The sequence below is a fragment of the Chrysemys picta genome, chromosome 8 (assembly GCF_011386835.1).
Source record: "Chrysemys picta bellii isolate R12L10 chromosome 8, ASM1138683v2, whole genome shotgun sequence".
In the NCBI taxonomy this organism is placed as follows: Eukaryota; Metazoa; Chordata; order Testudines; family Emydidae; genus Chrysemys; species Chrysemys picta.
In genome coordinates, this window is record NC_088798.1 from 107042816 (window position 1) to 107060825 (window position 18010).

An 18010-nucleotide genomic window follows, 5' to 3' on the forward strand; every position below is an offset into this window, starting at 1 on the left:
TTTGAGGGCAGAGGTGGATTAGCAGATTCAAGAAGGACACTGCACAGTGTCCTAGTATTGCACTTCGTAGGCTGGGAGATGGACAGGGTGACTGTGCCGAACAGGTACTTTTCCATTCTAATATCTGTGGCTTCTGTTTACGGACTTCGGAGGCAGGTCAAATCTGGAGCGTAAAAAGCCTCTTTTCAACTTGCGCCTTTCCAGAAACATCTATTTTAGCTCTCCAGAAAGATCCTCTTGACCACTATTTTGCAGGCTTCAGTTTAGCGTGGTGTTGATAAATAGTCCTAGCCCAAAGGAGAGAGATTTTATATGAAGGGTGAGCAAAAATTCTGATATGTTCCTGTTAGATTGATTGCAATTTCTTCCTTTTAATAGGGCTGCTCCTTGCTTCATCTGTGGGATGGCAAATTGTCTCCTAATGACAGCAGTGAATTCACTAGGCACTCACTGAAACCTTGACAATTACTGGCCTTTTGCTATTTGTTTAAAACTTGAATCACATTAATCACATAATGCAGGAGAAGCCTATGACTTTTTTGTATCAGTCTTAGAAAGATCCCACGTATTAAGAAGCTGTCTGCTGGCAGGGTAGAACCAAAAATGCCCGAGAACCATGACAAGTTCTGACTGTAAAGACTAGAAGTACAGAATTGGGAAACTAGTGTTTTGGAGTCTCTCTCTCTCTCTCTCACCAATTCAGCCAAGTACTAACATGTCCCTAAACTTAAGCAGATGACTTCAGGGGGACTGCTCCGAACTCATTTTTCCACACTAGTTCCCAGGTCACTCTTTGCAAGAAGGAAAAGTTTCCCCGAATGCACACATGAAGCTGCAATGATACAGACTAGCCAGGTGGCAAGTGGTGATCGCTGCTCATGACTGGTTAAGAGTTGCACACAAACTATTATTTTCGTTACCCCTCACCCATTGGTTTGTCTCATCCACCTGGTATGTTGTTGTTCTGACAGGAAGCTCTTCGGGGAAGGGACTGTCATTTTGATCGATTCAGACTATGTAGGAAATTATTTAGTGCCAGTTAAAACAAAAATCATTGTTAGCATTTTGACTGAAACCCCCCCCCCCCCCCCCAAAAAAAAGGGAATAAAATGTTGTGACTGTTTTGCAAACTTTTCTCTTGTTTTTTCGACCAGCTCTAGAAACTACAGTTCAAGATTTACTGGTATCTTTCACCAAATCTAAAATGGTAGAACCATTTTAAGAAGGAGGGACTTTTCTCCTGTCCTTCCTCAGTGCATATGCCTGAAACCAACAGGTATGTTTTAATTAATTTTCTCTCCCCCACCCCATTTCCCTTCAGGCTTTAAAGCCCCGACACAGTTGAAAAGTATTCACTGAACTAGATCAGGAAGAGTTTGCTGGGAGAAAGTCACATCATAATGCGGCAATACTTCCTGTTTGTTAGTGAGCCCTTTTCACCTGTGCTCATCAATGACAGAGCCAAGACTGGAGTTTCTTGCCCCTTGTAAATGGATTTTATCTGGCTACTCCCACCAGCATTAGGACGTGTTCAGAAAGCTCCAAAACAACCCCACTAGGCTGTCCAATTAATTTCTACTCCAGCCATTTTGCATTAGGATCCAGCAGAGGAGAATGTGAGATGAAGCGGTGGCAGATGAAAGCACCAGGCTGGATATAATACTGCATAGCAATATGTTGTAACTGAATAGGAAGTGAAATGTGGTAATCCAGATATGGACTCTACATTTCAGAAGGAAATTATAGGTGTATAACATGTACACTTACCCTCATCTTCCATGAATCCAGGAGTCCCCTCTTTCCTATCAAATTTAGGTTCTGCTTACATTAACTCAATATACAGGAGTCTATGAAAGGAGATCTACCAAATATATTTGCTTCCCATTTCCTGTGCTGGGGTTTCTTCCCCCTAAAAACACTGAAATTAACTGCAAGAACTCAATGGACAGAAATACCTGAAACACAGAAAGATGGCAGACCTTGGAGAAAAACAGATTGAGGGCTCCCTAAGATAAACCTCAGACGTTCGTTGTGTTGCAGAAAACCTATTTTATAAACCTTGCTGAAAAGTTTCGATGTATGTAGTTTAATTAGTGCTATATTTTGTATTGTTCTACCTGCCAAAACCATGTGTCTTAGTTACCATAAATCCAACTTCACAGGTCTCAGAGGGACCCATAAAAACCTTTAAAAATAACCTAAAATAACATTTCTATGATTAAAAATAGCTGCATAAAATAGCTATATAACAGTAGCTAGCTGATGGACACTGGGGGAGTGTTTCCAGTGGGGTTCTGTTCTTGGCCCAGTGCTTTTCAATATCTTTATCAATGAGCGAGGAGAAAATATAAAATAATTGCTTGTAGAGTTTGCAGATGACACAAAAATTGGCGGTATGGTAAATAATATAAGGACAAATGAATTCTGTAGGTGATTTGGGTCTCATGGTCAACTGGGGTCACTCAAACAACATTTTAATGCAGACAAATGTAAGGTCATATGTTGAGGAATTAAGAATGTAGGTCATGCTTATAGGTTGGGGGGCTATTTTGGACAAGAACTTGGAGATTGTGGTAGATAACCATCTGAACATGAGCTCCCAGCACAATGCAGTGACTAAGAGAAAAAATATGAACTTTGGATGTATAAGATGGGGAATATTGAGTTGCTATAGGGAGTGGTATTGCCACTGTTTATTGAACTAGTGAGACCATTCTTGGAATACTGTCCCTACTTCTGGGCTCCATGCTTTAAAAAAAGATGTTGACAAATTTGAGAAGGTTTCAGAAAAAAAGATACAAGAATGATTTGATGTCTGGAAAATTTGGCTTACAATGAGAGACTAAAGAAGCTCATTCTGTCTAGCTTATCCAAGGAAAAGTCAAGAGGGATCTTGATCACAGTCTGTAAGTACCTACATGGGCAGAAGATTTCTTTAAGCTAGCAGACAAAGACATAACTTGATCCAATGGCTGAAAGCTGACATTAGACGGATTCAGACTAGAAATAAGGCACACATTTTGGACAGTGAGGAACAATTTACCAAGGGTTGTGGTGGATCCTCTATCACGTGAAGGTCTTAAATCAAGTCCAGATGTGTGTCTCAAAGATATGCTCTAGCTCAAACCAAAGTTATGGGTTGATGCAGAAATTACGGGGTGGCTCTAACTGTGAATTCTGAATCCCACTAAAATGTACTTGAGCTTCTTGAAAACATGGCCCATATTTTCAGTGGCCGTATTTATTTTATATTTTAGTGCAATCCCATCCGCTAGTGAGAAGATGGCAGCACCAGAACAATCTGCAAGGCTGCGTGAAAGGGCAGCATATTGCAGAAAGGCATGTTCTGGGGTGGCTGGCTGGCTGCTTCTTCTGTGAGCAGAGTGGGGAATACGAGCCAGGATCCTTAATCTGGCTGTGTCCATTTAACCCACCATCTCTCCTTCTCTGGAAGCATTTGACTCTGATCTGTAGGAATATGAGAAACATTCAACATTAGACAATCAGTAATGGCAAAATTATGAAGACCGTTCCTCTGGAGATTTCCTTTTGGGGTGGAGGGAGCTCATTAGGTATGCTTCTCCTGAAACACAGGCCTTTCAGAAATGCTTTGGATTTTGGGACTCCCTGGCATCCCTCCCTCTGTTCCTCACATTTGATGGCTCACTGCTTTTAGATTTTGTTTCTGCCTCAATATTCATGCTGGTTGTCCTGGGCCAAATATATTGCTGTCAAGTAAGGGCAATGAGAGCATAGGGGACCCAAAGGAATCTGAAAACAACCAGTTTCAAAAAAATGAAAGCTACATTAGAGAAAGAGGAGCTGAGTTGTGGAAAGACGCAATGTTTATCGGAAGAGCCATGATGGGGAAGGGCGAGCCATTAGGGCCTGCTTCTGTCTTCCAATGGCAAGGCATCTTAGGCTCAGGACTAGGGTAGATGGAAAAGGTGACTTCATGCTACTTCTATGCTCCTCTGGGAGCTGCTGGGGCCCAAGTCAGCCCCTGGGAAAAATTAATCACATGGCTGCTGTAATTTATGGCCAGCTGTAATGCCCCCAAACGAATAGTCAGCACAGCATGCCCTGGCCTTTCTCCTTTTCTCCCAACATACCCCCAGCAAAGCTGATTCCACAAAGGTTACCAGGCGTAGTGCTTACCATGAGTAGTAGTAAGCATGGTGCCTGGTGATAGCTTGTAAACTCTTTGGGGCTGGGGCCTGGTTTCTTACCTGCGTAAAGCGCCAACAGGCTCCTGGGCACTCTCCAAATAACGGAATCGTTGCTTCTCTGCTAGTTTTATGCTTGTAACCGCTAATCCTGAATTGGAAGTAAACTGGACTTCTCCGCCAGATTTCCTTTGGGGTTATGGATATTTCACACGCCTGTAATCTCAAAAACAAACCATTGCAAAACCGTAGTCAGGACCAGGACCAAACAAACACCACTACTGATGCTTTAATGTTTTATTAATCATTTTTTTAAATTATAAATTCCCTTGAGTCTTGGTGTCCCAAGAAAATCCGGAATGCTCTCAAAGGCACAATGGCACAGTTGACCCATGAACAAGAAGTTGCTAGCTGCAGAAATAAGACTTGAAGTAGCGATATCAAATTGTTGGATAATATCCATGGCAGTTCTTAATGGTTAAGGGTAGAATTTTCCAAGGCACCTGAATCCCATTTCAATGGACCTTGAGTTCCTAAGTGACTTAGGAACTTTTGAATATGTTACTCATAAGCTTTTGTAGGGTATATTCCACCAAGAATTGGAAAGCAGGTTGGCCTTTTAGCCTGCCGTTCACCATTACCAGCACTTTATGGATGTAGGTAACAACGCAATTCGTTAGACATAGTGAAGTCAGTCTGTGGAATTCTCTCAGAAAGGTGATTATCTTCTCCAGCTGCATTCTAACAAGGGATGGATGTTATGACCACTATTATTTGTAGTTTTGCATGCTAAGATAATGGTAATCAAAGCTTATGCTTCAAAGCATAAGATTAGCTCTGCAGGGGTCAGAAAGGAAATATTCCTCTCTATGCAAAATTGTACTGTCATTACTGGAGGATTATTTTCCTTCCTCGGAAACATCAGGTATTGGCTGCAACTGGAAACAGGCTACTGGACATGACGGACCAATGATGTGATCCACTGCAGCAAAAAACCTGGAGCCAGCCCTGGTGAAGAGGGACAGACAGTGCCCTCTAATGATGCGAAAGTGGGCCTGAAATTGCCTCCTCACGCAAATGCAATGTCACATCGCTCACCTGACCAAAATGGAGCAATGTGTTTACCACTATTTTTCACACACACAAATGTTACAGTTGAATACAGTTTATCTGGACAGGATTGTTTTAAAAAAACAGATGTTTGACATCCAATAAATAATGCAATGAAATGTGTAATAAAATCAAATAAATGCCAGGTATCTACTTGAAAGGGTATAATTCAGTATCTCAAAGTCAGCATACATGCTGTGGGTGGCCAGTAGCAAATACTCCCTCCAAACTGAAAAGCAGCCAGACCGTTTAACGAGTTCCTATGTAAGTGGCGAAAGCCCAAAGATCTGGCATGGTGGCAGGCTTAATATATGAACTGGCTGGTACAATAATGCATTTAAAAAATCCAGGATGTCCTACTTTTTTCTATGCTGCTAACTACAGCCAAGGAGAGTCTGAAAAAAATCAAGGGCATCTAGTTTGCATATGTAAATTAAATACTGGCAAATGCCAATTGAAAATTTTGTTTCTTTTGTTTGTTCGTTTGCATCCGGGGGCAGCTGGCCTTGGAAGCACAGGGCTAGCTCTAAATTGGCACCGCAGTTTAGAATTAAACTCTGTTCCAAGCCACTCCATTGGTTTAGCTGGTGTTGCACCGTGCCTCACAATGAGTTCAACATCGTGTTCTGTGAATCTTTTTCTTTGCAGCATTGTGAAGGTCTTTGTAGTCTGTTGGCAAAGTGGTTGCATAATGTGTGCTCTTTACTACCCAGTGGTGGCTGGATCCTTGGAAACAGTAGACCGTGTGGGAGAAGGCTGACACACCCACTGCCGGCTCCAGCTTTTTTGCCACCTCAAGCGGCGAAGCGGGAAAAAAAAAAGATAAAGCCGCGATCGGCGGCACTTCGGTGGCAGCTCTACCGTGCCGCTTCATTCTTCGGCGAAGACGTGGACGTGCCGCCGCTTTCCATTGGCCGCCCCAAGCACCTGCTTCCTTCGCTGGTGTCTGGAGCCGGCCCTGGACATACCATTGGTTTCTTTGGCCAAAGTGTTAGGGACTAGAATGCAGCTACCGATGCACAGCAAGGGAACGGGGTCCCAGAAGAGAACACAGTTGACAGCAATGAAATTCATGTATAACCCCATTCGGCCTATGCCCAACTCCCTATCCCAACTTGCCAACAGCAGCGTCTTTCCAGCTCTGTTTGAAAATGGAAATTGTGCCTCCTTCGGCCTGTAACCCGGTACTCAAGTCATTACCCTACTTGTCAGTCGGCCTCTACAGAGTTCAGTTCTTGTTCTCTGAGGTGCCTGTCAGCGACTGACCCAATGAGCTGTATCTAAGACCCAAATCCAGTTGTCTTAGGTAAACGCCTATTTTATTAGCAAATTACAGAAACCGATGGGGGGAAGAACATCACCAAATAAACTGTTGTTACACCCAAATGTTGAGCAATATGGTGAGCAAGTTTAGTATGTGTGGGCAATAAGATTAAGTAACAGAATACTGAAATCGGAATAATTCAGTGTCTCTTCACTGCCGTACCGTTCAATGTAAGTGGATAGGTTAAGGGCTACTTTTAAAAGGGATGTCCGAGTGGTCTTCAGATCTGGTTCCCTGATTTGTGAAGCTTTGTGCTTGTGCACGTTTTTATTTTAGACAGTTAGATATTGCTGCACACACAAAAAAATGTTATTGGACGAGCAAACTGGATAGGTAGGTGCTCAGTTGCTTTGTGTGAGTCTACAAATGCAGCCTGCACGCCCCCATCGGCACTTTTGCATGTGAAGAAACAAAGATGACAAAACACCACCGAGGAGGAACCCTTTGGTAGGAAAGAAAGTGTGCGTAAGCTTGTGTGCTGTGGTAGATGCGCAGACTTGGAGACCACCTCTCACAGCTTGGTCCTTCAACATAAGGATCACATGTAAGACCTTTTGGTTTTAACATTCCGCTGGACATGATGAAGACTTCACTGCCTGCACAAGCATGAGTATGGTGTCCAGTGTGGAGAGGATTAGTGAATTAAAGAAACATACAGTAGTCACTCTGACATTTTCTTATTCTAACAGAGCTACAGTGGAACTTCAGTTTTACTAGCTCTAACTAGAGTTTCTCTTGCAGTATAACCCCCTCCAATGATCACATGCCACTTCTTTACTTAAGCAATTTAAAAGGTACTATTTATGGGGCTAAATCTTCATCTGCAGCTGAGATACTCTCAGTGGAGAGGTAGGGGCAAATATGCCACTTTTGCACCTCCTTGAACTTTGCCAGAGATTATCTTCAAATTATGCCCAGCTGCCGATAGCGCCAAGGGTCTGTTGGTGAAGCCAAGGATCACTCTTACACAGGAGGAATATCTGAGGGGACGGATACATGAGGGAGTGGACTGCTTTGCATCACTACAGCAGCGTAAAGTAACTGGACTTGGCCCGAGCGTCTGGGCCATTGAGTCTGCCTGACCTAGACACAGCAAAAATGGGATGTGAATGAAGACGACACTTATTTTTGTTTGATCCTAACTTTTTGCAGAAGTGACTTGTAAAAGCAAGTTCTTTGGTCCTCAGTTACACTTGTACTACCAAGTAATGTATGTGAAGTCTGGGCTTAACGGAGGGCAGAGTTTGCCTTAAATAGGCTCCAAAAGTTTTCAAAGCCCTTCCTATTCTTGGATGCACAACTTTGATATTGCTGGGCTTGATTATGACCTCACATACACAAGGATGAATAAGAGCAGACTTGGGCCCTTTGTGCTTAGTAGTTTTGACTGATGTTATTCTGCTTTTAATTACCTAAGCATCAAAGCAATTATACATGGTTGTTCTGCAGCACATCTCAGTTGTGCGGTCTTCACTGCAGAGGATGGATGACCTCCGACATAATGAAATACATCGATAGAGAAAGCGTAGGGTGCTTTCCTTCTCATCTCCACCCTTCCATTTCTCCTTGTGACATACCTGCTCCTCGGGGGCCTCTCTCTTTGATTCCAGGCATGGTGCTCAGTGACACATACTCATACGATTGTCCGAGCTTCCATCCAGTATCTTGGATCCCACTGTTTATCCTGTTTCTTCACCTTGAAATGTCTTTTAATTTTTTTTAAGTGGATTAAGAAGAAAGCTTTTCAGAAGGCTTAAAAGCCTGTACGCTAAAGATGATTTCTGAAAACCGATATGGATTACCGTTGTTACTCTGTGAATATGGCAGCTTTCCAACTCCTCTGCCAGGAGTGATCTAAAAGCTATTCTTTTATTGTGTCTTGGGGTGGGAGCCTGTCTTAAAAAGCCTTTAGAATTCTAATTCTAATCTCTAATCTGTTTTCAGTGCTGCTTCATCTCTAAACATCTGAGGTCACCGAAAACCTATAAATGATAGAGTTGGGATCTCTGATGGTGCATGTCCGACCACTTAGCTAATTGAGAACATGGGGGAGCCGTGGCTCATTGCTTCCCTATCATCTCTGTGATCTCTTGCTCTTCAGGTGTTTCCAAGCACATTGTTTAGAGCTTACAATTCACCCTTCTTCGTGGAAACTTTGCACCTGCTATGCCAGATCTGGAGTTAGCAAGAGCAGCAGAATGTAAAGGGCAGTCTCTGGAGTCTTGTTATCTTCTTGTGCACAGGAATATCACAGTCTGCATGCCAGTCATAATTTTAATTTAATAGTTACCTGGTGTGTATGTTAGGATTCATTTAAAAATACATCAGTGAAGAGCAGAGCAGGAAGATGAAGCAAAAACTCTTTCTAAAACAGACCAGTAATGCCGGTCTTCACCCACCTGCTGCTAAATATTTAGGAGTGTTCTTTTACCACTTAAAATAATTTTTAAAAATCACTTCCAAAAAAGGAATCAGCAGGAGTGTTAGACGATTCCTTTCCTGATGCCAAAGCGACATGGCTGAAGAAATGAAATCCCGAGCTACCGTGGAATTAATGTTGATCAATGGTGAGTGTTAGACTACAGACTTGACATAGAAGATTATACATGGGAAATGTTTAATATTACAGTTTCTTAGTTCGGCTATGATTAAAAGCCTGAGCTGCTTAAACCAAATGCATCTCTTCCCTGGGAATTCGTTTATTGATAACTTTTCAGTAGTGCTCATCCCTGTAGTATCAGAGCACCTCACAACACAACTCGGTGACAGGGAAGTATTATTCCAATTATTCCACCGAGTGTTCGTTTTTCTTGTTCAGGGTCTCTGGGCAGACTGAGGTAGGAGTAAAACCCAGCTCTCTTAGGCACCAGGTCAGTGCTCTAACCACAAGATCATCCTTCCACCTTGCTTTGCCCCTTGTAGATAACATCAAGAATTGCACAAATCCTCCCTCTTCCTCTGTGCATAGAACTTCTCCAGCTTCTACAGTGAATCTTAAGGATCTGCAAAAATAAACGAGCGCCATGGGGAACTCAGAGAACACAAAGAGCACAAAACCAGGCTAAAATGTCCAAATCATTGATGCGGGCCTGAGAGCACTGGAAAGCAAAACAACAACAAAACGTGTTGCACACGTCTCCATTGACATCAATGGAGTAATTGTCCCCTTATAGGATTGGTCAATTGTTGCTCTTTCTCTGCAAGGTTCCGGCACTGCAGTACTCTTGCTGAACACTTTGTTCCTGTGTTAACCAGCCTGCACCTCGGCCTTTGCCCTGGCATTTCTCAGGTCTCTCAGCAAAGGTGGTTCAGCTGTTTTTCATCACATCCACCTGGTCCATCCAATTAAATAAATAAAAAAAACCCCAAATGTCAAAAGCCATAGTTAAATAAAACAACAACTGCAGCTGCCCATGAACATCCCAGATCCCTGGACACCCCTGTGACAGCCACGACAAGGCACAGCTATTGTATTTAATTAAAATTAGACCTGCTTTCCCCATTCTATTCTTCTTCCAGCACCAGGTCTAATACCTCTGGCAAGATTCATCAGCAAGACTCTGTTTATTTTACGAGATTTGACAAAGATCATTCAGGAATCAATAGTGTGCCAAAAGCCAAATGATAAATCCAGTAGGTTGTAGATCATTTTACTCTATTTTTCCCCCCGTCGTTGGGATTTTGAGGTACTGAAGGCAGAGGAATGAGGGATGCCTGGTAAAGTATGAGGGCTTCAGTGGTATACCTTGCTTTGCTCACTGACTCGGCTTAATCATGCACGACTTCCCGAATAGCAACAGCCATTGTGTTTTATGTGCAAAAATCTGCAGATCTTTTTGCTCACTTGCTGAGTGCCATGTGGTTTAGGTATATTTTTGGCTCTGTGAACTTCTGAGATAAGCAGCTGCAGTGCTAATTGGAGGACATGCACTTGCTTAAAAGCAATCAGACTGGGAGTAGCCAGAGGGAGTAAGGTGCCCCTATTCCACTGGGAGTTGGGTACCTAATTCCCTTAGGCTCCTTTGAAACAAAAAGCTCCTTAAAAAAAAAAAGAGAGAGAGAAATTCCACAACAGAGAAGTTCTCATCTATGGAGATGGGTGCTATACAGAGCCCGGCATTAGTATCCTTTGGGCAACCAGATCAATTTCTAAAGACCTTTGTAGGTCAGCCAGTAATAACTCTGGCGATTGTTTCATACTGCACAAGTGAGAGCCTAACTCAAAATGTAAAAGTTTGTTAACCAAACACACAGCTGTGATCTGCTGCATTGCCAGGTGTACGTAGCGGCATACTGACAAATCAGACAGTAACATGCACGTTTCCCTGTCCGGTTAGGAGTGAAGTAGAAGTTATTCTTGAGCCCTTGTAAAGGAAATTGTGAGAGCTCTCTCTCTCTCTCTCTCTCTCTCGCTCTTTAAAATAGAAGAGACATTTGTTAGATCAAGTAAAAAGAGTGAGGGAAGGGGAACAACATTTCAAAACAGAGAGCGAACAAAAGGTTACTGTGCCCTCGTTTAGAAAAACAATGTTATAAGTAAGTTTGTCAAACAAAGTTTATCGTTGATGGGATTACGCATTTGGTTGAAGATGATAATTGTGTTGACTTAATAATATACTTAGAAGTGATTAAAAAATTAGCACTTATACTAAACCAATGTAGCATATAGTTAATCTAAATGATGGATGTAAAAAAGTAATTGCAAATGGGGAATCATAGCCCAATGGGGGTATTTCTAGTGAGGCCCTGTGGTGAGCTGGTTTTGGCTGAATTTTATTCAATATTTTTTATAAATTATGTGAAATAAAATGTAAAATCATTGTGGTAAAATATGCAGATGACACAAAGAGTGGTGGAGTGGTGAATAAAAAAGACTGGCCAGTTTTACAGAAGGAGAAAAAGTTGACAAACCGGAAATGATTCAGAAAAGAGCTATAAGAATCATTTGAGGTCTGGAAAACCCACCTTTCAATGAGAGACTAAAAAACCCAGGCTGATTAATTTATTCAAGAGAAGGGTAAGAGGTGACTTGATCACGGGACATAAGTGCCAACATGGATAGATGATATCTTGTAGTAAAGGGTTCTTTATTTTCTTATACAAAAGCATCACAAATTAAATTAATAGGCAGCAGGTTTAAACAAACAAAAGGAAGTATTTTTTCATACAACGCACAGTCAACCTGTGGAACTCCTTGCCAGAAGATGTAATGAAGGCCAAGACTATAACAGGGTTAAAAGAAGCTAGATAAATTCCTGGAGGATAGGTCCATCAATGGCTATTAGCAGGATTGGCAGGGCTGGTGTCCCTAGCCTCTGTTTGCCAGAAGCTGGGAATGGGTGACAGGGGATGGAGCCGCTTCAAGTAAGCGGCGCCGGGCCAGAGCTCGAACCCCTCCTGCACCCCACCCCCCAACTTCCTGCCCTAAGCCTCCTGCCAGCACCTCACCCCAACCCCCTGCCCTGAGCCCCCTGCCACACCCTGCACCCCAAGCCCCTACCCTGAGCTCCCTGATGCACCCTGTACCCCTGTGCACCCCAACCCCCTGCCCTGAGCCCCCTCCCACAGTCTGTACCCCTCTTGCAGCCCAACCCCCTGCCCTGAGCTCCCTGCTGCATCCTGCACCCTAAGCCCCTACCCTGAGCTCCCTGATGCACCCTGTACCCCTGTGCACCCCAACTCCCTGCCCTGAGCCCCCTCGTACACTGCACACTCCTGCACCCCAACCCCCTTCCCTGAGCCCCTTCCTGCACACTGCACCCCCTCCCACACCCCACACTCCCTCCCGCACCCCAGCCCCCTGCTCCGGCTCTGCATATTATTTCCCCACCCAGATGTGGTCCTCGGCCCAAAAAGTTTGCCCACCCCTGGACTAGATGACCACTGTGGTCCCTTCTGGCCTTAAAATCTATGAAAGAAGGCTGTAGAACAGAAGTTCACTAGGAGTTCACTTCTGTCCCAATTTAGGAAAGTATTCCTGTTCAGGACAACACCTAGACATGTGCTTAAAATCCCTTTGAACATGGCACTTATGCACACGTTTAATGTTAAAATGCATGTGCATAAGTGCTTTCCTGAACCGAGGCTTTTAAGTTTAGAAAAAAACCCTTAATTTTTAATTGTCTGTAATATAAATTCTCCTTTCTACATGTTAATCCTTCTGTTGACTTCTCCAACTTTTTTCTTCATCCCTTGGTTAGACCAGTGGTCTCCAAAGTGGGGTGCACAAGAGGATCCTTCGGGGTGCGCAGCAGGAGGAGCGCCGCTTCAGCAGTTCGGGCGGCTTTTTTTTTTTTTTTCCTTGGGGCGGCAAAAATGGTAGAGCCGGCCCTGCAGCGTGGCAGGGGGGTGCGTGCTCAAAAATTTTTTACTGATAGGGGTGCGTGATCAAAAAAGTTTGGAGACCACTGGTTTAGACAACACCTTCATGTGGGTGTATAAAATAATAGTAACGATACTTTCCATTTACTACCACCTTCCCTCTGACGTCCTTCACACATAAGAGCTCATGCAAATTAGATGTAATTTTAAAATAGACTTGGGGTGGGGGAACAAAGGGAAGCATAAGCAAGGTTACATTGGAGAGGGCCTTGTTTCTGCCTGGGCCCCTTTAAAGTAGTCAGCATTTTACATTTGAACGAGAGGGCTTTACAAATATGTTTTTTTTTAAATCTGTCCATTTCTGGATTCAAAAGTCCTGATGGATTTTTTTTAAAATGGAACAATAATGTTAGTAAAATAGTAAAATAAACTTACATTTTCATTGTGTGCTAAGGCCCTGATTTAGCAAAACACATCAGTACATGCTTAAACCTCACTGGGTCTGAAATACAAGGTCTGAGGCATGTACTGAAGTGCTTTGCTGTGGTGGAGCTATAAGCATGTGCTTATCTTTAAGCTTGTGCTTAAATCCCATTGAAGTGGATCTAAGCATTTTTATAAATGCTTCATTGAATCATGGCCTAAGAACTTGTTTCTTTGGCATGACAGGAGATCCTGGAAGTGTTTTACTGATTATATTAGAACTCATCATTACTAAGACTGAGTTCACCTGTTTTGGGGAGGATACCGCCACACGTGTTGTTAGCCCCCTTGCATGACAGTTGTTCAGACATTTTTAATGTTTTAATCTCGAAAACTCATTGACATTTGCTTTTTAAAACACATAGTGCTGTACAGCAAGGGAGGTCCTTTGTTTCTGTAGCCGCACCATCTGGGTGTGTATGGTGATGGAAGAATAATGCCCACTCAGAGATGCTCTTCCGTATCTAACAGTTTGTTGGAGGTTTTTTTAAAGGGATGAATAATTCCACTGCCATGAATGCAGTTTGCACTGAATGACTATGAGGGTCAGGATTGTGCTGTGTTTATGTTCTGAGGGCCAAACTTGCAATCTTCTTGTGGAGCTCCAATATAGAGTGAGGAGAAAGGACAAAGGGCAAGTCCTCTGGTCTATAATAACCACATAGAGAATCCCCTCTGCACATGTGACGTGAACCCATTCCTGCATAGTAGTGGATGGGGGTACATTGCCTCCTCTGGACTGTTGCCTCCTTTTGACCCTAAGTGAAGTCTGGGATCCACAGATGGGGAGAGATCAGAGGGACAGACACCATTTCTGCCTCTGCCCTCTAGCCCCCAGAGGGAATCCAGCAAAGAGTCCATGATGGTGGATCTAGTGCTCATGAACAACTTACCATAACACAGCCGTGTGCCCAGCTCCATGTCACCAGCAACCTAATAACAAACCAATGGCACCGCCATGATTGAGGGGAAAATATTTATTAAGCAAACTGATTGCAGCCTCAAGCTTCTAAGAGCCCGAGTAAAAAGAAACAATTAAAATTATGAAAAAATACCAAGAACTGTTCCTTTGTAAGAAACATGCAATGACGTTCCTCCCTCACCATCACTGTGAAAAGGGTCAGCCTAGGGCCTGTTGGTCACCCCTTATCTCCTGTTTCAGCCCTAGTTTGAAGGTTTGTGTGGTGCACAGACCTCCTCAGCGCAGGAGTAGATTTCACCCATTTTGTATTCACTAATGGTTCTGAATGTGATTGCTTTTCTTACAGAATTCACTGTTTGGCCCTAATTCTATGATTTTCCTTCTCAAAAATCTGCCTACTGCATCTCCAGTCTCTGTTTGTTACCTTCTTGTGCTCTCAATTCACTGCATAGCACAGCTCAAGATAAATCTTACTTTACACATCCTCTCAAACTTGTCCTCCACTAGCACTCCCTTTACAGGTTTTTATCAAGTATGTGTAGTTATAGTCATTATTTTCCACTTACCATCTAACTAGAAGTCAGAATTCCTATCAACTCGGGCCCCTTTCTGGCAATTTACCCACAAAAACATTCAAATGTCACACATCTAGCAGTGGCATTACAGGAGCTCAATCATAGCAATTATGGGTGGCATTCAAAATGCACTCCAAATCCTTTGTGTATAAATGGGGGAGGAGGGAACTGTGCAGGGGAGCCCTTAAATTCCAAAGCAAGACTATAATTAGTTGTAATGGTGCCCAGAGTAACTTCACTGCTATAATTCTCAGCAGGAAAACAATTATATTGCAACAGTATAACTAGACAGACATGCTGTAAATACAAAACATTCTTTGGAAATATATGCTCCATATACTAAATCCATCTAGAATTAAGGCAAACAATTCTGTGTTAATTGGGATTCAAGGCAGACACACTTTTTTTTTAGCAGAGAGCTGTCATCTTAGCTAATGGTAATGGAATGCTTAGGGTCTGAAAGGAAGCATAGAAATGCTGAATTGACCCTTGCACTCTGTTCATAACTCACCCCGTTGTGCCTGGGTATTGGTGGAGTTTGAGATCAATCGAGGTGTAAGGAGATGCTCCTGGGTGGGTGGGTGGAGACTGAACCCTGGACCTCTGAATCTAAAAGCATGAGCATCTAATGCTTGAGCTGAAAAGAACCATCTCTGTTAGCTCAAAGGTTGTAGCTGATTCATAAACCTCTCTGAGGCCCAGTCAATAGAGTGTCTCGTTGCATGGGTAGTTTACCCAGGTACAATCTTATCATTTGAACCCAAAAGGGTTTAGGACCTCTCTGCCTGAGATGCCACCTTTTGCGATAACAGGCCACAGCTGGGATCAGGCCACAAATGGGACCAACTTAAACTGAAACCCTGTGGGCATAAATGAGAGCTGGTTGCTAGCTAGGCCTCACTGCTGTGGAGTTCTTGTCCCTCCTTGGTCCATAATAGCCCAAATCTGATGACATTCAGGGCACATGGTGAGGTTCTTCTTTTGTCCCATGCGTTCGAAACGAGGGGAATGTCCTTTTGGGATGGGAAGGGGGATTTGTGGTGGTTTATTTTAAACTGCACTTGAGATGCGTTTCTAGATTAATAGATTCCAAGGCCAGAAGGGACCATTGTGACCATCTAATCTGACCTCCTGTATAACACGGGCCAGAGAACTTCCCCAGAATAATTCCTAGAGCAGATTTTGTTACATCCACTCTTGAGAAAAAACATCCAATCTAAGTTATGTCAAGGTTGGCTAGAGTATATGGAGGAGGAGAGGCACCCTTTTTAGCATCTTTATACCTTTAAATAAATACATGTATGTAATCTTATGCAGGAATGGGGCCCTGAGCTGCAGTGAGGGGGAAATCTGGCCAGGAGATACCCCCTTGTCCAGTCCTGCCACTCATTGATGGGGAATTAGGAAGGAACTGGACTGACAAAGAGTTTCTTCCTCTCTCCCTTAGTTCCACAGCTGGAGAGGGATAGTCCTTTATGGAATAGTCTTGTAGGGATGAAAAGGGTTCTATAGAAACATCTCTGAAAAAATTATGGAATGTAATGGGAAATGTATATCCTTCTATAGGTGTTTTTGAACCATCCTATAGAATTCTAGAAACATAGAATTCTCTATTAACTTCTGTAGGATGGTTGAAAAGCCTACAGCAAGGTTCACATTTTCTGTGGAATTCTGTAGGATTTTTCCACTCAGGATTGGAGTCAGGCCTATTCAGTGACGGGCCAGCCTCAAAGTTCAGGGATCCAAGCACTCAAATGTATTGCTTGGCCCTAAGGTTGGCCCTGAATGGGAGATGCTACTATATCTACTGTGAACTGTAGTCAAGGTTGGGAATAGAACCCTTAACTCTGAAATTCATAGCTTTGTGTGGGGTATAGATAAGAGCCTTCCCATTAACACAGCCCTTTGCATTACATTAGTGATCCCTATAATCTGCAAATAGTGAATATTCCTTGTATGCACCAGGGAACCCAGCCCATCAGTATCAAGTGCAACTGCTAAATTTCTTCTGCCTAAGTACTTGGAGTAAGGCTTAGAGGGGAATATGTCTGTTTGTTTACATATAATCAGGCTTTTTTCATTTTTTGCATAGATCTGATTCACTTTTTATTAGAAAATTGTTACATTAGAGGAAGATCTAAACAGTACGGAGGAAGTGGAGTAAAATAAGCAGTTGCCATTCTGTTTTTTTATTTTTTTTTAAACCACTCTTTGGACCTATATATACACACTTCTTGCAGCACACAGAACATGACTCACGAACAGCAGGTGTCCTGCTGTTACGTTAGGCAGCTTAGTACTAGTAAGGAGGGGCTGCTCCCCATATACGGCATCCCAGAGGCAAGCTAAAAATACTTTGCTGACTTCCAGCAAAGTAAAAGTAGTTGAGAGTTGTAGAGGAAGTCTGCTTCTAAAGGTAAGGACTAGAGACGATCTTTTTAATCTGATTTTTTTTTAAATATGTGAAGTTTGCCTTGGCAACTGGTGGGCAAATGTTAACTGGAACAGGCCTGTGAGTTTGGAATTATAAACAGTAGGTCTGTGTTTGTCTTCATGAAACCAGCTTGTGGAATGATCAGTTAATGGAAATCCCTGTAACTCAGGGGCAATTGCTGCTGAAACAGACAAGAGAGGAATAGGTGCCTCGGTTAGAAATAGGCCCCAGTTTTGCCTTGTTTCAGGGAGCATTTGAAAAATACACAAGCAGCCACAGAATGCGAATCTGCTGTGCACGATAGACAAATCTCTTGCACTTACACCCCCATGACACAGGGACCAGCAAACAAAGTTTCTGGAAACTTATAATAGTGGACTCTCAAAGATCTGAATTCTTTGTACGTCTGAGACTTGTGACCTTTGGGTTTTTTCACCTTTCTCTGCAGCATGGTGTGCAGGTCACTTGTCAGGATTATCTGGCTATATCTCACTTAATAATTTCCCTGCCATTGTGGGGGCCTCAGGCATCAGTGCCCCTTTCTCTCCCTGTGGCACATAACAGTTCAGACTTTTGTGGGTTGTAATACTTGTTGTTTGGGTTTAGTATACAGCTGCTGTTGGTGGCCTGTGATATACAGGTCAGAGTAGATGAGCTGGTGGTTCCTTAGACTCT

General features: G+C 43.0%; 1 protein-coding gene across 3 annotated transcripts in view; it reads left to right on the forward strand.

Annotated features, from left to right (window-relative positions):
- The first annotated feature begins 17189 nt into the window (after positions 1-17189).
- The window catches only part of SGCD (sarcoglycan delta), a 504512-nt gene continuing 503691 nt past the window's right edge, over positions 17190-18010 (forward strand). For all 3 annotated transcript variants that reach the window (XM_065555141.1, XM_005300012.5, XM_065555144.1), the window contains exon 1: positions 17190-17317. The gene's annotated coding sequence lies outside the window, so the exon portion shown is untranslated. The remainder of the gene's footprint in view (positions 17318-18010) is intronic.